The sequence below is a fragment of the Microchirus variegatus genome, assembly GCF_963457635.1.
Source record: "Microchirus variegatus genome assembly, chromosome: 7".
In the NCBI taxonomy this organism is placed as follows: Eukaryota; Metazoa; Chordata; class Actinopteri; order Pleuronectiformes; family Soleidae; genus Microchirus; species Microchirus variegatus.
In genome coordinates, this window is record NC_139808.1 from 25,765,215 (window position 1) to 25,787,330 (window position 22,116).

The 22,116-nt window shown below is 40.4% G+C and overlaps 1 protein-coding gene across 1 annotated transcript in view; it reads left to right on the forward strand.

Annotated features, from left to right (window-relative positions):
* The window catches only part of LOC310929370 (guanine nucleotide-binding protein G(i) subunit alpha-2), a 60,709-nt gene that overhangs the window by 20,636 nt on the left and 17,957 nt on the right, over positions 1–22,116 (forward strand). The window lies entirely within an intron of this gene.

The window sequence follows — 22,116 nt, forward strand, 5'->3', positions numbered from 1 at the left end:
CCTTAAGCTCTGCTTTCGTAGAGCGTTGAAAAACGGCCTGTTGGTTGGTGTTGTCTTTGGCCACAGTCTCACGGTGCAAAGACGAGGTAATTTGGGGTTTACAGTCGGGCAGAGCAGTTCCTTGTTCTGTCGTCCCTTTTTACCCTAAATATACACTACCGTTCAAAAGTGAGGGCTCACTTAGAAATGTCTTTATTTTCTAAGGAAAAGCCCTTTTTCTTCCCAATGACTCTAACATTAAATGAATCAGAAATACACTCTATACATTGTTAATGTGGTAAACGACTATTCTAGCTGCAAACGTCTGGTTTTTAATGGAATATGTACATTGGTGTATAGAGGCCCATTTCCAGTGTTCTAATGGTACACAGTGTTTGCTAATGGCGTTAGAAGGCTATTGGATGATTAGAAAAACCTTGTGCAATGATGTTAGCACAGCTGAAAACAGTTTTATTTAGAATAAAAGTCATTATTTCTAATCTTGTCAATGTCTGGACTATATTCTCTATTCATTTTGCAACTCTTTTGATGAATAAAAGTGTGACTTTTAATGGAAAACACAACAAACATTGGTATAGGTGACCCCAGACTTTTGAATGGTAGTGTAGTTATAAAAGTCATTTTGCGTATGTGTGATTATATGGGCAGGGAACAGGAAGGGCAGGGCAGGGACTGCTCTGTGTGTTTCCTGTCAGGCAGGAAGTGAGTAGGTTCAGGCCACAGAAGCACCATGAGTTGTTGCTCTGCTGCTGCTGCTGCTGCAGCTGCCAAAAATCCAAAATAAACAATCCCTTTTCCGTCATACTTTGTTTGCGATTAGACGATATAACTCGGGAGTCCACAAACGGCCGCCGTCTGCACGGAGCGTCGTGCAATTACCCTGCCTCCACACAAAGGGCCGTTGGTCCTTAAAGGTGGAAACACCTGCGCCCCGGTTTCTGAGGGTTAAAACCAGAGAAAGGGACATTAGTCATATCAGTAATGCAGTACGAGGAGAAAGGAAGGAAGGGAAGGAACCTGATGATCTTTTTACATGAAAGGAGAAGAGAAGTAAAGACGGATGATTCAGCCGTTTAGCTCTCGTCTCTGCCAAAAAGACACTTAAGGGTTTCCCTTATACATACATACATACTTATGTAAAGAATAAGGTCTTCATTTGAAGCACAAATGTAGATTGTGTACTTTAGGATTACTCAACTACTACAATTTTAGTGTTTTCTGAAGAATTTAAACCAGTTTCTGTTATTTTTCAGCTTCTTAAATGTGATTTCTTGCTCTATCTAACAAAGAAAAACAAGACATTTGACAAACATCGTCGTTTTCAGGTTTTGACGACCACTGATCCAATATTTTTCAACATTTTCGGACATTTTGTCAACCAAACCATTGCTCGATTAATCGAGAAAATACAGATCACTGACTTCATCCTGTTCATATTTCTTGCTATTTCGCTTTTTTTCACCCTAATTAGAGTTAAGCGCTATAGCCAGGCTGTGTCCACTGTGTTAAAGACAGTGTTGTGATTCCCAAGAAACTTACAATAACATAATAACATCAGATAATATAAACACTGAGGTTGTCGTGATTGCGTTTCCCTGCTTCCTGCTTCCTTAAGTGCTCGAGATGCTCTTGTTTTTCCACGGAAACTCGTCCACACACAGTGTGTGTGTGTGTGTGTGTGAGACAAGGTCCATGGCTCACCCTGCATCTATTCCCATTGTTTACCATGTGCACAGCCAATAAACTCCTGAAGCCCTCTGAGCGGAGATTGTAATATCGACTCCACACTTAAATTCCCACTTGACAACGATTCTGTTGTTGCCATTAACCTCAACCCTATCAACAGATCATCAAAAATACTTAAGTAATTGGTTAATAAGCTATCATTTGGTGCAATGTCAAAACTTGAAAGCCGTGTGTGTGTCTTTGGTGCCTCTTTACATGAGGTCAACTTCTGCATTTTGGCTCAACTTCCTCAAAAAGCTCTGAGTCATCGGTATTTTTGTCGTCCTTATGGTTGAAGGACAGCGGAGTGTGAGCGACTAAAGATGGATGTGAAATGGATATGAAGACCCGGTGGGTCCGAGCCTCGGTTGGAACAAGGGCCTTTCTGCATGGACCTCCCACAGTCCAAAAACATGCCGGGGATTTGGGTGTATTGTCCAGGGTGTATTGCCCTATGTCAGCTGAGATAGGCACAGCAGCCCCCGTGACCCTCCGTGGAGGATAAAGCGATAGATAATGGATGGATGGATGGCATGTCATGTCACCGGGCCACATGGTTGGCGTAGTGGTTTGCGCTGTTGCCTCTTGCCCGGTCTACATGCCGCGGCACCGGAGTCCAGGCACCATTTACCAGTTAGCTGCGTTAGCTGCGTTACCGTGCCTACAGTCAAACTGGAGAGGTCTGTTTTTTTAAACGAAAAGAACAGCACTACAGATAACTAGCGTACCTGTGTGCTGCGTATGTGTCCCTCTGTTTTTAAACTTAAGCGCTACTTTAGAGACTCATTTTAACAATTGCGAGTCACGTAAACATGACGTGACGCGCGTCTTTTTCTGGTCAGTCGTCATGGAAACGCGTCATGCGTTAACGCGCGTTAATGTTGACGCTGTTAACGTGTCCAGCACTTATTAATTGTTCGAAAAAAACCTCTAAAACCGATTAATCAATTATCAAAATAGTTCATGATTAATTTAGTCAATCAATTAATTGAAGAATCATAATTTTAATGTCACCATAAGCTGGATAATTACATGCCTGTGGCATCTTATCTGGTAATATGTCGATTTATTCCGACCTCATTCTGAACCAGATTCACTGTCCGTCAAACCTGAGTCTCTCAGTTTCTTTGACTGTGTCTTTCTTTACATTCCCTTCTTTCAGAGTCCGGGGTCGTCTCTCTCTCTCTCTCTCTCTCTCTCTGTTTCTCTGTGGTCAGCTGCAGAAAGAGAGAGAGAGAGAGAGAGAGAGAGAGAGAGAGAGAGGATCCTGAAAAGGAAGTAGCACAAACAAAAGGCCGAGCGATCCAAACAAAGCTGCGACAGGGCTTTGGTGGACTTGCCGCTTCAGGGGCGACATGTGCACACAAAGAGCGCTCTGTGAGGGTGGTGGTGCTCCGTATTCTTGTGGAGTACTCGCTCAGTCACACACATCTACACAACAACACATGTTTATTTTAACCATTCCAGTGGGGACAACTTGTTGACACAGTGGATTCCCTCTCCCCTGAACTTTAATCCTAACCCTAACTGAACCTAATTGTAATCCACACCCTAAAACTGAATCTTGCGCCCATGGTAACCATAATTCTTTTCTCTGTCTTTAGACGCGATATACTAGGTGACGTTCAGATTAACGGACCGAAGTGACTCCTATCCAGTTTTTCCACTGCTGTGACTCTGTGTGAACACAGAAATCAAGTCATCAATTTTGATTTTCAAGCCTGGTCCTAGATCAGGTATATATCTGATATTTGGAGCTTAATCGATTGCTAACTATTTTGATAATCGATTATCGGTTTAAAGCTTTTTTTCATGATTAAAACAAGATTTCTGATTGTTTTAGCTTCTAAAATGTGAATATTTTCTTTAGTTTCTTTGCTCCATTTAACAAAGAAATCATTAAAACTGAATCATTGTGGTTTTGACGAACACTGATGAACATTTTCTGACATTTATGGACCAAACGATTACTCGATCAATCGTGAAAACAACCGATTCTGAAAGTAATCGTAAGTTGTAGCTCTAGTTTCTTTGCTCCATATATCAAAGAAATCAAAACAAGACATTTGAGATCATCAAATCTAGAGCTGAATCGATTAATCGATTACTCAATTAATTGTCAACTATTTTGATAATCGATTTGAAGCTTTTTTTTCATGATCAAAACAAGATTTATGATAGTTTTAGCTTCTTAAATGTGAATATTTTCTTTGTTTCTTTGCTCCACATAACAAAGAAATCATTATAACTGTATCATTTTGGTTTTTGTGGAGAAAACAAGACATTGGAGAACATCGTCATTTCCAGATTTGACAAACACTGATCAGCGTTTTTTTTTTTACCAGACCAGACCAAACAATTACTTGAATAATCGAGAAAATAATCGTTAGTTGCAGCTCCAGTTTCTTTGCTCCGTATGTCAAAGAAATCAAAACAAGTCATTTGAGATCATCAAATCTTTATTTACAGGTTTGACAAACACTGATCAACGTTTTTTAAATTTTTTTTGACATTTATGGACCAAACGATTAGTCGATTAATTGTGAAAATAATCCATCATGGAAAGAATCATTAGTTGCAGCTCCAGTTTCTTTGCTCCGTATGTAAGAAGAAATCAAAACAAGACATTTAAGATCATCAAATCATCACTTCCCCATCATTTTCCAATCAAATTTTCCCCACGATTTCTCGATTAATCAATTATAAAAGTAATAGTGAGTTTCCGCTCCTTGAACACGAGATGACGACTGTTAAAACACATGTAGAGATCTTAGACCTTAGAGCTTTGTCGCTGTTCACCTTACACCTGCAGTGCGGCAAAGCCTAACAACAATGGAGCAGAGTGCTGTCCTCTAGAGAAAATCATGAAGTTTTATGACCTTTTCTATTGTTCCACTGATTCCCATTGGTGACCTCATCTCCCCTTCAGTCCAGAGTTTAAAAACGACTTTGTTCTCGCACTAACATGAGTTTGTTTTCTGTGGTGTTTTGCATTGTTGCATTATTGAAGGTCTGAGCACTCTCGTCTCTCTTTCACAACTCACTGCCAACCTTTCTGTGCTGCTGCACCGCTAACGCCGTAAATCTCTCTGCTTATGCTACAAAGAACCAGCGTAAGATAAATACCAGATGGCGGACGATGCATATTTACCCCCGTGGAAGAAACATGCATATCTCATACGCACTGTTAGCCATTAGCTTCGTTCACCTGAAGTGAACTGCGTCGATAACGTCGCTGACTGCATTTATAGAACAGGAGAGAAATTCATTAGATGATTAAGAATGAAGAAGAAGAAGTGTACAGCGTCTATAAATAGACGTAATGTAATGAAAAGGTATGATTGTAAACGACTGTTGACACAGAGGTCTGATCTCAGACGCGGAGCAACCGATCGGGAAGCGAGTTAAATTTAACAAAGTGAGACATGTTTTGGAAAGAGTTATCTTTAGCTCAAGTGTTTGTTTTGTTTTTGTTTGAAAATCAAATTGTTTTCTTTCTTTTTCAAGAAAGCTGCAAAGGAATTAAGGGGCACGAGTTAATGATATGTTTTCTTCAGTCATGGTAAACGGCACATTGTGTTTCTGCGAAATTCATACTTTAATGTTGATTAACCTTTGGCTGCTGTTTTCCATGACTACACTGCCGTTCAAAAGTTTGGGCTCACTTAGAAATGTCCTGATTTTTGAAGGAAAATCACTTTTTTTTTTTCAATGAATATAACATTAAATGAATGATATATACACTCTATACATTGTTAATGTGGTAAACGACTATTCCAGCTGCAAACGTCTGTTTTTAATGGAATATGTACATAGGTGTATAGAGGCCCATTTCCAGTGTTCTAATGGTACATTGTGTTTGCTAATGGCGTTTGAAGAAGGCTATTGAATGATTAGATTAGAAAACCCTTGTGCGATGATGTTAGCACAGCTGAAAACAGTTTTATTTGGAATAAAAAAAATATTTCTAATCTTGTCAACGTCTTGACTATATTTTCTATCCATTTTGCAACTCTTTTGATGAATAAAAGTGCGACTTTTAATGGAAAACACAACAAAAATTCTATAAGTGACCTGAAACCTTTGAACGATAGTGTATATTCAAACGTACAGTATATACCGAGGTAATAAGAATTAGCTATATAGAGTGTCTTATATCCTTATTTTCAGCACAACCTACAGGCAAACTGATTTTCTCCAACTCTATAAACACACCTGAGAGTAAAAAAGTACAAAAAAAATTTAAAATTGGATTGAATTTGTGAAATTTAGAAAATGTGTCACAGTTTGTATGAACAAAAAGTAAAGAAAAACACATAAGAAAACGAAAAACTTTTTTAAAGCCTGAATATCATTAGCCTATTAGCATAGTTGCCTAAGTCATATTTTAACATTTTCGGAAAACAGCACATTGGTAAAGTTAGGCAGATATCACAATTACCAGAACAAATTACTTGGGCAATTATGTTTAGCAATAGCTTGTTAGCTACTTAATCTCACACAATTACTGAAGCTAACAATAGTCGTTTAAAACAATAAGACACTTTGGGCTGGGTATTTCTTATACTTGTTATTCCCACACGCTTTCTCCTTTAATGCATTTCACACTATTTCACAACTATTTCCTCTCACCAGCGAGCGTGAAAACGTCTAAATGTTCAGCGTTGTTCACAGTTTTTTGTTGTTGTTGCGTGCCTCTACAGTACGACCTCAACACATCTGCATACATTTTACAGTAAAAAACAAGCCCAGTGAAGAGGAACTAAACAGTGACCGTGAGACCTGGAGGCGCTTTAAATACGACATGTAATACACTTTTATTTTTAAAAAATAGCATTGGCACCATATGTGATATGTGATTAAATTATGGACGGAACACTGTGTGAAATTATGTGCGACTGTTTCTCACCTAACATGATTTGAAGTAAGATAACAGGAGCAGAAGAACACATTTTTGTTGTGTTTTCCATTAAAAGTCACACTTTTATTCATCAAAAGAGTTGCACGATGAATAGAAAATATAGTCAAGACATTGACAAGATTAGAAATAATGATTTTTATTCCAAACAAAACTGTTTTCAGCTGTGCTAACATCATTGCACAAGGGTTTTCAAGGGTTTTCTAATCGTCCAATAGCCTTCTAACGCCATTAGCAAACACAATGTACCATTAGAACACTGGATATAATGGGCCTCTATACACCTACGTACATATTCCATTAAAAACCAGACGTTTGCAGCTAGAATAGTCGTTTACACATTAACAATGTATAGAGTGTATTTCTGATTCATTTAATGTTATATTCATTGAAAAAAAGTACTTTTCCTTAAAAAATCAGGGCATTTCTAAGTGAGCCCAAACTTTTGAACAGTAGTGTATAAGCCATATGCCTTCTTTGCTTACTTACACTGAATTTAATTCATATCCTCCCTGTGTGAGTGACTTTTCGATAGCATTTATAGTTTATTATGCTGAGTGTGTAATAAAACAGGGCCTTTTTGCTCAGATGTGCAAAAGTGTGACTTTACTACTTTCATCTGGCCCTCATATTCCTTCTTCGTAGCTTTTAAGCAGATTAATAGGAACAACCTCAATCCTCATGGTAGGATTCAGTGTTTGCAGGTGCAGGCAGACATGTCCATAAAATGTTAAAAAACGTCGATCAGCGTTTGTCAAACCTGGAAATGACGATGTTCTCTAATGTCTTGTTTTTGTCCACAAACCAAAACGATTCAGTTTTAATGATTTCTTTGTTACGTGGAGCAAAGAAACGAAGAAAATATTCACGTTTAAGAAGCTAAAACAACCAGAAATCTTCACATGGCATCTCCACGTGGCATGGCACCCACAAACAGGGGAAACGGGACACATGATTGTGTGTTTTTCGTGTTTTTATTGTCTATTTCGTCTCCCAGAATCCCATCCTCGCTATATTCAAATCCTTATTATCTGTGTGGTGAAAGTTGAAAAGCTGCAACTCCACAACGACTTATTTGACGTGACGAGTCAAAATGAAGCCTTTCATGAGCGAAAGGTGTCAAGCAAAGCAAGTTTCAGCCTGTGTGCTCCGAGGAAAATGTGTGAACTGTTGAGAAACCTCCCATTTCGCCTCCTCCTCCTCTCATTTCCTGTGCCCTTTTTCATCTCGCGAGCTGGGGTCGCTATAGTGACACGGAGAAGAAATAAACTTCCTGTCTGTTTCCTGTGGGTGAATAGAGGCCTATTTGGGCTCGTCTTCTTTTTTTTTTTGCGTCTTTACAACCTCTCTCTCACATCTGGTTACTGATCGCACACACACTTCACAGAGCTCTTCGTGATAATTTTGCACTTTTTTCAGAAGCTGCGTTTTAGATTTAGCTCCGATGAATCTTTCAAGAGTGTACTAAAAGCAAAGCAAAGAAAAGCACACAGTGAGAGTGCTTCACAACTGAACTGACATCATCTACCTAATAGCATCATGTGACAGAGCTGCAGGAATGCGAGTCTCTACATAAATCCTCGTACCCAGCTGTAAGAAGACCCTGTCGTGGCTTCTTCATTATTCATGGCTTTAAAATGAAAAGTTTTCCTCCTACTGGAACATTTCGAGTTATGGTTTTATTTCCTTTTATTCAAATATCATTCCAAGTTTACCAGGAAATCTTATTTATCATGTGGAGTAAACGCAACATTATGATTATAAATGAGAGTTCAGGCCTTGGTTCTTTTTCCAGTGCATAAACAGTATGGTGAGATGATGTATGATTCTTTTTTATCATTAATTCAAAGTCGCAGGGTGTCATTTAAACTCCATTTGAAATGCTGAGTGATAATAATGTTTGTGCTGCCTATGTCAGGTGCGTTGGTCTGCACACACACACCTTTCATGTCTGCTGGCATCAAGGCTAAGGCAGCCTCTGATTTTTTTTTTTTAGTGCTGCTGCGAGAAGGCCAGTCATCACAGGAAGCCTTGGCTGCCTCGTCTGCTCTTTGATCGATGGCCTTTTAGTTGTTGGAGTAATTATTCCAGGCCAGGCTGTGACGCTGGTGACTTTTTGCACTGCCATGTCAACAAAAAAGTGCAAAAAACCCTGAATAATCTTAATATAAACGAGCGTTTTTATGTATGTTAACCCCTTTCAAAAATGACCGCAAAGGTTCCTCTCACAAATCTGTGCCAGCAGCCGTTTTGGCCCCTGCCATCAGTGACTCGGACCTTAACCAGGTCATGACAACAAATCGATGGGACGATCATTTACATAGGGTGCAAATCTCCCAAAATTAAAAATGGATGACTTTCGGTTGCGTTGAGGCCATGGTTACGGTCGTCTTTTTTTCCTGTCTTGGTCTATAACATCTTCCCACTAAGTTTCGTGAAGTTCGGACAAACTAAAACAAATTCGCTCATTACGCATCGGGTGCAAAACGCCCAAAATGGACGCCAGATTCTAAATGGCTGACTTCCTGTTGCGTTGAGGCCATGGTTACTGTCAACTTTTTTGTTCGTTTCGGTCTATAACATCTTCCTACCAAGTTTTGGGAAATTCGGAGGAACTAAATTTTGCTTCTGTTTTCACCTTAGGGGGGCACTATAGTAGAGTCCTTGGGCAACACACGGGTATGGGAACTATCGCATTTTCAGCAGACCTGACCTCCATGCCATGTTTGGAGAGTTTGTATGCACGTTAACCCGCTAAAAAATGACCGCAAAGCCACGAATATAATAATAATCTGAAGGATAACGATAGCTACCTCACATAAATTTCTGTCAGGAGCCGTTTTGGCCACTGTTATCCGTGGCCCGGGCCCTTAATAGGTCATGATGGGGCCCTTGTGTCCCCCACGCAAGTCTAGAAGTGCAGCTGTCAGTACGACAAAGCGCTCGGACGAGTTCGCTCATTTGCGCATTGGGTGCAAATCGCCCAAATTGGACGCCATAATTCAAAATGGCTGACTTCCTGTTGCGTTGAGGCCATGGTTACGATCGACTTTTTTGTTCGTCTTGGTCTATAACATCTTCCTACCAAGTTTCAGAAAAATGAGTACAAATCAATTTTGCCTCTGTTTTCACCTTAGGGGGCAATATATTAGAGCCCTTGAGCCCTTTGTTAATATTGCATTTTCGCCAAGAAGTTTGGAGAGTTTTTATGCACGTTAACCCCCTCAAAAATGACCACAAAACCACGGATATAACAATAATCTGAAGGCTAACCTCGCACAAATTTGTCCCAGGAGCTGTTTCGGTGATTACTGCTCGTAAATGCCAAGTTTTGAATGGAGACGGGCGAATATGACACTGTATTGCGTTCATAAAATTGTGAGGATACTGTGAACACAGGGATTAGAGTTTAAAATCTGTTAAACCGTGAACTAAATTGATCAAATGAATAAAGCTAGAACAGCAGAAAGTATTCTGTCCACAGATGGACAGCAGTAGACGTATGTAAGTATATCATTGTTTTTTTGTTGTTGTTGTTTTTATAACGGTACAGTAAGTAAAGACAAGGCCTCACTATCTGCCTGTCTCTGTGTTTGCACTTATATACTGTAGTAGTGTAACATCCTCTTTTTTTCCATTCTCTTAAATCTTTACTCGTACAAATCAACCGTTTGAGTTTGCTCTCTGGCTTTCAATATTGAAAAGTTCTCATTATCTGTGCTCTCAAGGATTTCTGCATTATTTCTACTCGAGTTACATGAACAGAAATTAAATATATTGGCTTTGTAACCAGTTTTGTTTTCAATCAGTCACACGTAGTATAAATATTACGCAACACTTGAGTAATTATTTATCCACCTCGGCTCTCTTCTCTTTTCCCACTTTCTCATATTTCTTTTATCCGAGTGTTTATTTATATTATCCGTCTCCTCGCAGTTATGCCTTATATTTCAATGCCGTAGTAATGCATAATTCATCCAACCCACCGCTCTATCTCCATGTGCTTACACATGCAAAAGTGTGTCTGAGTACAAAGGTTAGGCAGGTAATAGACGCTGCATAGCGCTGCATTTCCTCACATGTGTGAAGGACCAGTAGACAAACAAACTCACGCTGTGCGGTTTGTTTTCTGTCGTCTGCCAAAGTCAGCAGAAGAAGCGAAGCCTCCTTTTTGTTTCACAGGTTGAAGTGAGCCTCCTCCTGAGAGAGTGATACACAGCAGATGATGATGATGATGATGATGATGATGATGGCACGGGGAGCTGCAGTAGATGCAGTAGAAGAAGAGTTGGCGTCAATGTATCAGATTTTGCAATATTGTGTCACTGTCTCGACAACTGCCAGATTCACTGCTGCAAACGGATCTCGTATTCTTACCGAGTTCAGAGTTATTTAATCAGCCAGGGGCTTCTCCCCTCCCAACAGAGGCAGGAACAGGAGGATTCTGGGGGCTGTTGTGCTATTGATTTTTATTTTGTGAAGTTTTGTGAAGCCATGAATACTCCTGTGATAACTGCCACACAGGTTATATAAACCACGCTGACTTTCTCTGACACGCTCTTGTGTTGACTCTGCTTGTTCCCCCCCCCGGTTGTGCACAGTGTGTACGCCGTTAACCGCCGATATCGCGTTAACGCGCCCATCGCTAATGAGAAATTATGATTTCTAACCCTTTCGTCAAAGAACCAGCAAAACTTTTTGAGTTTTCAGCTGTGCTAACATCATTGCACAAGGGTTTTCTAATCATCCAATAGTCTTCTAACGCCATTAGCAAACACAATGTACCATTAGAACACTGGAAACGGGCCTCTATACACCTATGTACATATTCCATTAAAAACCAGACGTTTGCAGCTAGAATAGTCGTTTACCACATTAACAATGTATAGAGTGTATTTCTGATTCATTTAATGTTATATTCATTGAAAAAAAGTGATTTTCCTCCAAAAATAATGACTTTTCTAAGTGAGCCCAAACTTTTCAACGGTAGTGTATTTGCCGTCAGCTGTTCTGGCCATCGTCTGATCTTAAAGGGAGAAAACGCAGATAAAACAGCCAAATTAATTAAATCATGTCATTTCTGAAAAGCCAACAACAGCTTACGGGGCAAACAAATACTGTATGTCGTTAGCCTAATAGCATACTTGCCTTAGTCATATTTGTAAGTTTTTGGAAAACAAGAAAAAACACATTTTTTAGCATGCAGTTAGGCAGATTACCCAAAAAATGTCTTTATGCTATTAAACTAACGATATATACAAAAAAGCACATATAAGCAGGAGGCAAGTATTTGCAGAGTTGTGTATTTTCCTGTTGATCTGAGATTGAACTGATTGAACATCTGTCTGATTTAAATCAGTCTGACCCCGGTCTGAGTTTACAGGATACGCCTGTAGTTACTGTGTGTAAACACATACTGTATAATCTATGTGTTGTGTATGCAATGGAATTGTCTTTCCATACCCTTGGTCTTAAGCTCGGCAGCACTCTCAGAGGTCATGTAACACAATCCGAAACCCTGACCTCACCAGATGTCGGCGAAGATGTAAGCTTTGATTAAACGACACACAACGGATGTAGGTGCCAAAGTCAGAGCGAGGACACGAGAACCAGTTTAATCTGTTAACAACTTTCATAGCATTAGTTTTTACACTTAATTCTGCAGCGTCTGTCGTGTGTTAATCACCACGGGAGACCGAGTGTGTTTGAAGGGCGTTGTCTGTTAGAAATTTGATTGTAGTAGCGTTCACGTTGTCAGGAGAGGCCCCGCCTCCAGATGTCACATTCTCGAAGGAGTTGCAGGTTTTTTTTCCCTGCACCCCGTCCCCTCGTCCCTGCATTGAAAATCAACATCAATTATGAATTAATTCCATCTGGTGGGCTGTGATTACTGCTCCTGGCGCTCTAGCTTTTCCTGATAGCTCAGCGCTCTGTCAAACGGTTTCACGACGACAACTCGGCGCTGATGAAATGAGGCACGGAGACACCTTGGATCAAAGCCACGAGATAAATGGCAGTCGGTGTGTTTGCATGCATGGTAGTCTTTTTTTTTTAATGTCATGTTTCTTGCATGCATGTGTTTTTCTGTGACTTAAAGGTCAACAGGAAATTGGTTCATTACATATTAGCTTATATAGAGCGATAGAGCGAATGACTTGAAATTTACCATCATAATAGTCGGCATTGCCCTGAACAAGGATAAAAAAAAAAAAAAGTATCTCGGAATCACTTGAAATTGGTCATCCTAATAGTCGGCATCGCCCTGAACAAGGATCCGTTGAAAATATTTGCAAACCTTTTAGGAAATAATTTTAATGAATTTTTGAAATTCAGGAAATGATCCATTTGCCCTGATGAACTTTGACAGTGAACTGACTTTTTTTACAAAAACAAAAAGTATCTCAGAATGACTTGAAATGTACCATCATAATAGTGGGCATAGCCCTGAATAAGGATCCGTCGAAAATATTTGCAGATCTCTTAAGGAATTATTTTAATGAATTTTTGAAATTCAGGAAATAATCCATTTGCCCTGATGCACTTTGATGGTGAGGTGACTTTTTTCACAAAAACAAAAAGTATCTCAGAATGACTTGAAGTTTACCATCATAATAGTCGCCATCGATATGAACAAGGATCCATTGAAAATATTTGCAAACCTCTTAAGGAATAATTTTAATGAATTTTTGAAATTCAGGAAATGATCCATCTGCCCTTCATAAAAACAAAGTATCTCGGAATGACTTGAAAACGGCCATCATACATACAATAATACAAACACCAACAATTAAAATTCCTTTAAGCATGTGTTTATTGAACAGCTTTTCAGATTTGCAAGATGTTAAAGGTTTTTTTTATTATTATCTCAGACAATAGACATCGTTGTTTTAAAATTCTAAGCTCTACTACTATTCTTTTAATCTATGGCCTTCAATGTGCTCCAGAAATAGAGCAGATAAATGATAACTCTGTCATTTTCCTCATATACGTAGTTTAGCTCTCTACCACCTGTGTATTGACGTTTTGATTAATAAACTCGATCGAGCTTCAGGCTTCATTGTCGTCCACTACTTTTATGACAGCACAATAGTCGAGGTTAACAGTTAATCAATTACAAACATGATCAGAGCCTGTGAGACTGGGTTTTTCCACACACACACACAGTAAACATGTTGCAGCTCGACACAGTGTTGGATTTCTTCATTCTCCCAGACTGCTCCTTTTCAGCTCATCTTCTTCATCTCCTCAGTAACGCCTGTTTTTCACCATGATTTGTTTGTGGGGGGTGGAATATGCACACTCATGCTGATTTGACCTCAAATATTTTGTGCGTCTCACATTCACAGTATCGTACGTCGAGAGCCGACTTTCTGCGTCTTTTATCCCTCTCTGCATTGGCAGCAGTTGCGGCTCTTGCGTCCAGACGTCGCTCTCTTGCCCGGGGGCTTGGTAACCATCTGTCAAACGAGAGCCCGAAAACCCCTCCGCTGCTGTCTTTCAAACAGACAGATATGTCAGCGTTGTATGCATGTGTTGTTTTTCTGTGCATGTTTTCATGCAAGCTGCTGCTTCCACTTCCTCCCCGATTGGATCTGAGAATAGGAAGTGGCACATCTGAGTCCCCGAGTGCCTCTGGTTTTTATCGAGTCTGGGGTTTGGCACATTTTTCGACACATAACTGGAGAACAGGCATCATTAGGCGACTCTTGGTTGGTGTGTGTGTGTGTGGGCGGTGGAGTTTGAGAAGTGATAGAAACTGAAATTAATTAGATTAGAGAATAAAGCGAGTAAAGTCACTGAGACATGGAAATGTGATTAAGGCGGTTATGTTACGTAAGAGATGTGTGTGTCAGAAAGTTCAGTCTCTCCTGATCCTGCTGCAGCTCCACTTTTCATCTTTTCTCATTCCACCTCGTCGTCTCCTTCTTTTCCTTCCACTTTGTTTTCTTGAATTCTGTCCACAATCTGCCTAATCACTCATGTTTAGTGAAATGTACTGCGTATTAATGGGTGGATATTGAGAGAAAATAATGGGTGCCATTGTATGATATTTGTTATTTTTGCTTAGTTGCTGCAAGCGAAACAAGACACTGTAAGAATTCTCACTGCACCGCTCTCACCACTGTTGATCAAGCGCTCTTAAAGGAGACATATTATGCAAATTTAATCATTTGAATACTTACATTTGGGACTCTGGAGGCCCTGTGAGTCGGCAAAGTGTGAAAAATAGACGACTCGGTCATGTTTTTGTGGTCCGCCTCAACCTAAGTACGGGAGATAAAACACGCCATGTTAACTTCCGCACTCATTGCTACGTCACAAAGCGCTAAATTCCTGGAATTGTTGTCTCGCGTAGCTCCGCTTCGTCCCTAAAAAACGCAAGTACAAAATGCAATAGTATCTGGAAGAGCGGAAGTCTGCGAAGTGTTCTATTCTTGGCTGCACAGTGCAGCACAGAGTTCTACACAAACTTCCAGCCTCAGAGGATTTACAGTACATTGTATGTGTGACGGCAATAATGATGGCTTTTCCAAATGCTAACTGCTGTTAGCTGCCGTTAGCCTCAGTTTCCTGTGTCTAGGGTAAGTCGGAGACGTGTTCTATTCTTGGCTGCACAGTGCAGCACAGAGTTCTACACAAACTTCCAGCCTCAGAGGATTTACAGTACATTTTATATATGACAGCGATAATGATGGCTTTTCCGAATGCTAACTGCTGCCGTTAGCCTCAGTGACGCTGACGTAGTTTAATTTGTGTCTCATTTGCATATTTAAAGAGACAGGCTCTCAAAAGCGAGCGTTCTGAACAGGGCTGCTATGGTGCTTCATCCTTAAGGTATTTTGACCAAAGCATGTCACAGACATGTTCATTAGGACACCAGGAAGCTAGCTTAACTTGGACAAATAGGGTATAATATGTCTCCTTTAAGGGAGGCAGACAAATCACTCCAAAGTGGACTCGACAGAATTAAGAAGTCTCGGCTGTCAGGAGTGGACATTGATTTGAAATCCTGTGACAGCGCCAAGTGTGGGCCGCTTTTAACTTTAAAAGCCAGTTCATATTTTGATATTCACCAGAGCGGAGTGTCACCAGTTGGGGCGTCATGATGATTTATTTAACAGGTCTGCTCTGAAGTGGAAACGGGAACAGACCGGAGGGCCATTACTTTACAGATTTTAGCAGTCACCTAAAACTGATTTAAGAGAAAATATTCTTTCACACGCCGTAGTTCATTAGAATAACACAAATCATTGGACATTCATTTGTCCAATGAGTGTCTGCGTGGTTGATGGTTGAGCGCTAATAGCAAAACAATTACGTCGAGAGCTGCAACTAACGGTCATTTTCATAATCGATTAATCTGACGATTATTATCACGATTAATCGTTTGGGCCGTAAAACACACAAGCTGAGAGTGTGTAGTAGTAGCAGAGCAGAGGCGGACACACTTAATTCAGTAAATTGATTCCCCATTAGCGTGAACACCGGGAAATACGGACAGTCGTCCGATTGACAGGTACAAGACACTGAGATATGAGGATCGACTGCAGCTCTCCTGCAGCAGGACAGACGTGCGTGTCTGGAACCTGTCAGGTTCACTGAGGTAAAGCTGCATCGCCGTCTCCATATTACACCAGCACATCCAAACAGAAACACACACTGCTAATTACATACAAGCAGAGACTACAGTGGTTCCTCTGGGTCCGCTAAGATTCCAGAGAAGACAGAGGTTGTGTTGCAGTCATGTTCATTAATTCAACTGCTCAAGAAAAGAGGAATGAAAGGAAATTACTCTTTGCGTCTGTATTCAGAGACAACGTGGAACACTATGATGTTGTGGAGCTCAGGGTGTCATTTGGACTCTTAGATGAGCATGAGGCCTGTAAACGGGTCTCTAACCTTGTTTGGGGACGCACAGTTATTGGTTAGAGGGCCCTTGACATGAAAAAACAATTATCACTGTTGCACCTGGGGGAAATATGTCTGTTATCACTCTGCAAACAGGTGTCGGGTTCTTTTGGTGCTTGGGTACAACTTAGTAAGTGTGCAGCAACATTGTGAGAAAGTCCAGCAGTAAAGACATGGACAACAGATTATTTAAAGGGCCACTTAAATATACAGTTTATTTCCAGAGATAAATGGATGTGAGAGACATGAGAGAGTCTCAGTGTCTCATTCTCACAACAACAGGAGGACGTTGGGATTGAAAAAAATACGGACAATTGACAAACGGTCGACGCCAAAGTCACTTCCTGCAAAGAAAATAAAAGCTCGACACTGCCACGTCACGTTTTATGAGTAAAAGATGTGGAAAAATGTAATAAATCAATTAAAACTGGTCAAATTTAAACCAACTCTGTACTAGAAGGCGTTTTACAGTAAAGGGTTAGGGTTAGGGTTTCTATCTGTGCTTTAGCAGACATGGTGAGCATTGGAGCTTTATTTGCAAACCTGAGGTTGCAACACCGCCTGAGTTCTGGTAAACTTAATACGCTGAAAAACAAGAGGATAATTTCATGTATATTTGATACATGTGTTTTTCAAAGTACCATCTGTGAGAAGAACTGACTGAAGCTGCATCGACTCCCATACTTTCCCAGTGATGAAACCAAATCAGGAGCAGAAGAGCGCCCGCCAGCCGCTCTATGAACATTCCAGACATGCTTTTTAGACCGCCAAGAGTTCTGTGATGCAGTGGAGCATGATGAAAATGAATGAAATTATCATAAAGGATGCTTCCCACTGTCCTGAGTGGAGACTCAACAGCATATAACCCTGCAACTGCTTTGCATCATCGCATTTCCATCGACGAAGGTCCACCTCCGATGGTTTTTAAGGCTTTACTCTGCGTCTGTGAATAAATAAATAAATGTGCACGTGTTTTGGAGCAAGCGTGAGCCATCCTGGTGGAACTGGGAGCTGAAGACACAAAGGCAGCAGTGTTTGAGCACGAGAACACAGGGCCGCTGTTGATGTTTGAGACCTGGACCATTCCAATCAGCGCTATAGCTCACACACACATTAGTGACAGTGCTTTGGATCCTTTCACTCAGTCTGACAACTGCCTTCACGACTCTGGGCAAAATTTACTTCATGGGCCACATGGACTGAAGAAAATACACCACAGTTCAAACGTTTGGGGCCACCGATGCAATTTTTGTTGTGTTTTCCATTAAAAGTCACACTTTTATTCATCAAAAGAGTCGCAAAATGAATAGAAAATACAGTCAAGACATTGACAAGATTAGAAATAATGACTCTGCTTTTGTCAAAGAACCAGCAGAACTGTTTTCAGCTGTGCTGACACAAGGGTTTTCAAGGGTTTTCTAATCATCCAATAGCCTTCTAACGCCATTAGCAAACACAATGTACTGTAATAGCCTAGGGCTGCAACTAAAGATTATTTTCATAATCAATCAGTGTTTCTCAAACCTGGAAAGGATGATGTTCTCACTGTCTTGTCTTGTTGACCAAAGATTATTAAATTTTTAATGATTTCTTTGTGATATGGAGCAAAGAAACCAAGAAAATATTCACATTTAAGAAGCTGAAACGATCAGAAAACTTGCTTTGATTCCTGAAAAACATTCAAAATAGTTGGCGAGTAATTGTTTCGTCACTATAATAGGCAATAATGTCGCACAACTCGGCTGTTTTCATCATAAAAATGGAGATTGTAGATCTCTGTGCTCCTCCTCTTTTGTTCGGGGTGATGCCGACTATTATTATGGTAAATTTCAAGTTAGTTCCGAGATACTGAAAACACATCCAGGACACACGTTAGGCTCATACACTGATCTCCTCCATGTTACGTTTGAGAGTTAGTTATTTGTGTCCTGACGTATTGAAGCGAGGTAACCTTATTTTAAATGACCGTGGCTTTCTCCTAATGACCGACCATGAGTCACAGAGAACCACAGCGTTTGTACACACTGCCCAGTTGCTAGGTTAGCGGTTAGTATTTTATTTATTTTCCTGCAGACTGGAGTTTTCTTCATCTCCTGCTCGGCACGTAATCCACACACTCTAAATCCTTGACTTTTTCAAATGGTTTCCAAAATGCTTTTTATTGTCTTCTGCTTCCATATCAGTTCAGAATCTCATGAAAACAACGCAGAGTCTATGACGATTGATGATTCCACAAGGCCAGCACTTACATGTGCACCCCCACCCCCCCCCCATCAATTCCATGAGGCCTGCTGCTTAATATGAAGTTATAATGAGTTATTTCTGTAGGTTTTTGTTTGTTTGTTTGTTTGTCTGTCTGTTAGCAACATAAATCGAAAAGTCACGGCCGGATTTGGATAAAATTTTCAGGAAATGTTCGCAATGGGACCGGGAACCAGTGATTACATTTTGATCCGCATGATCCATACATGCTGCGTGCGCCGGCAGGATGTATTTTGTAGGCACTAAGCTGCCTTGGCGGAGGTCTGCGCTCTCTGGGTGCTTTTCTCGTTAATTTATAGATTTATTTTGCATCAAAAAATACATTAATATTGTAAACTGTCCATCGTTCGATATCAAAACCAACACTTTTATTGTGAAATGATGTGAAATATTGTTATTTTGATGTCTTTTTGCACTTGACCGCCTCCTACTGCCCAAACTATACACTCAGAGACCCCGGTTATAGAGGTAACCTTTGCTTGATCTCATTTCTTTGGCCTTTTTATTCTTACAGCATTCACACTGGAGTGTTATAGAAGAAGAAAAAACCCAGAGGTGTGAATATATTGATGGTTGAACTCCACTTGACTTCCTTACTTTTACACTCCTGTGTTTTGTTATTCCAATATTCCAATTCCTGCATGAGTTTCTTTAAAAATCCTCTTATTTAAAGACATGTTGTACAGTTGTTTTACAGTTGTTGTCTTGAATGCCAGATGGCAAGTATGAAAAATTAAAGCTCTAAATAGTGCGGTGCATGAGCGTTATGTACGTATGTATGAACACTGCGGTCGCTGAAACATTCATTACTGGGGGCTGCAATGACTCCAGCAGCAGCAGGACGTTGTTCTGTTTCATATACGGTGCAAAAGGAGGAGGAGGAAGACGCCGTTTTCCAGGCTGAAAAATGACATGAACGACAGACAGATGAGATTCCACACTTTGGTGCTGGAGAGCTGAGGGAAAACACCGTCGTACGGCAGTAGATGTTACACGTATAGCACCGACTGAGACGTGTTTCAAACTTCACTGCTCATTTTCTAACTGTTAGCAGCCTCAGGTCCACTGGACAAACTCCAAAGGCCTTGTTTACAACGTTATCTATCGCTCTCTCTCTCTCGTCTGCTCTGTTTGCCAGTTCTTCTCTGTGTGTGTGTGTGTGTGTGTGTGTGTGTGTGTGTGTGTGTGTGTGTGTGTGTGTGTGTGTGTGTGTGTGTGTGTGTGTGTGTGTGTGTGTGTGTGTGTGTGTGTGTGTGTGTGTGTGTGTGTGTGTGTGTGTGTGTGTGTGTGTGTGTGTGTGTGCGTGCTCCAGGGACCAATCTGACATGACTCTCTGAATGTATTGCTCTCCTCTAATTCATAATTAATGCGACATTATTAACGTCCTTTAATAAACCTCAGAGGTTGTCTCGTGGACACAGTTCAGTGTTTGTCCCAGGAGAAGACGAGGTGGTGCATTGTAGTTGTAATTTCATTTAGAAATGTCCTTATTTTTGAAGGAAAAGCACATTTTTACACTTTTTATACACTCTATACATTGCTAATGTGGTAAACGACTATTCTAGCTACAAACGTCTGGTTTTTAATGGAATATGTACAGTGGTTTGGGCACCCCTGTAAAATTTTCTTCACTTTCCTTTATAAATTATTGGTTGTTTGAATAAGAAATTCCAGTTAAATATATCATATAGGAGACAAACACAGTGATATTTGAAAAGTGAAATAAAGTTTATATGATTTACAGAAAGTGTGCAAGAATTATACCTCAAGCGACTTTGTTTGTGGCGGGTGCAGAGAAAAGGCTTTTTCCACATTACTCTTCCATACAGCATCTCCTTGTGTAAAGTGCGCTGAATAGTTGAACGATGCACAGTGACACCATCTGCAGCAAGATGATGTTGTAGGTCTTTGGAGCTGGTCTGTGGGTTGTACATAGGTGTATAGAGGCCCATTTCCAGTGTTCTAATGGTACATTGTGTTTGCTAATCGCGTTAGTAGGCTATTGGATGATTAGAAATGATTTAAAGTGTGACTTTTAATGGAAAACACAACAAAAATGTGTAAAGGTGACCCCAAACTTTTGAACGGTAGTGTATTTGTCAAATAACGTCCGTATAAGCCAGGAAAAATGTCCTTTTATGACCTTCTCCAGCAGATGGATGAGCACTTCATTACGGTATGATCTGCAAACAGAACATGCTGTGGATGTAAAATTTGATAAGAATAATAATAACATAATGTCTCTGACACATGATGTCACCGCACCTGATGACACCCTCAGGCTGTCACAATCCCCTCTCTCTTTAAAAAACCATCTTTATTTCAAGGCATTGGGCTTGATTAGCCGTGGATGAGTAAGAAGAGGCTGACAGCTGTATGTGGAGACCTGAGGGCTTCTCTGTGTGTGTGTGTGTGTGTGTGTGTGTGTGTGTGTGTGTGTGTGTGTGTGCGTGTGCATGTACGTGCGCGTGTGCATGTACGTGCGCGTGTGCACGTACGTGCAGCACGCTGTGTCGCAGTGTATTTTGAGGGTCATTCCAGAAAGACTTCACCCTGGGCGAGTTGTGTTGTTCACCCAGTGTGTGTGTGTGTGTGTGTGTCTGTTTGTGTAGTGTCAGATTCCCTGTGGCAGACGAGCTCCTCTTTTACTACTGCCTCTTCCATTAAAGATGTTGCTGGAATATGAAGTTATAACAAGGTATTTCTGTATTATGTTTTTGTTCATGAGTAGATTCATTTTGCATCATAAATACATTCATATTGTTAACGGTCTCTCGTTCCATAGCAAAACAAACGCTTTTATTTTGAAATGTAGGGTTAAATCACACTGTTAGACAGTGTGTCTTGCTTCAGGCTTAGCTTGAAGAAGCATCCGTGGTCGCCATAGCAGCAATGATCGATTTACTCCACCACCATCGTAGCAGAAAGCACATTCTTTGGTTCTGAGAGAACCAGGAACACACACACAAGAAACACTCTTTTATTCCGTCAAACCGTTCAAATTTAGAAAAATACCATGACGACGTTCTGACATTTTGGCTCGAACCTGCCCGGCACTTTTATTATAGTGTCTAATTATTTATCAATGACTGTATTGGAACACATCCAGAAAACCTGGGCTGTGAAAAAAGGTCTATTACTAAAGGTTTATTCAGCACATGCTTGAGTTTGTTCTTTGTTTTACATCATCCAAAATGTCAAAATGTCAGTCATCGCCGATTTTATGGTCAGATGTTTGATTATAACGTCACCGTTTTAGTTTTAACTGACAGATGACGGCTAAATAAGCAGGATTCTTTATT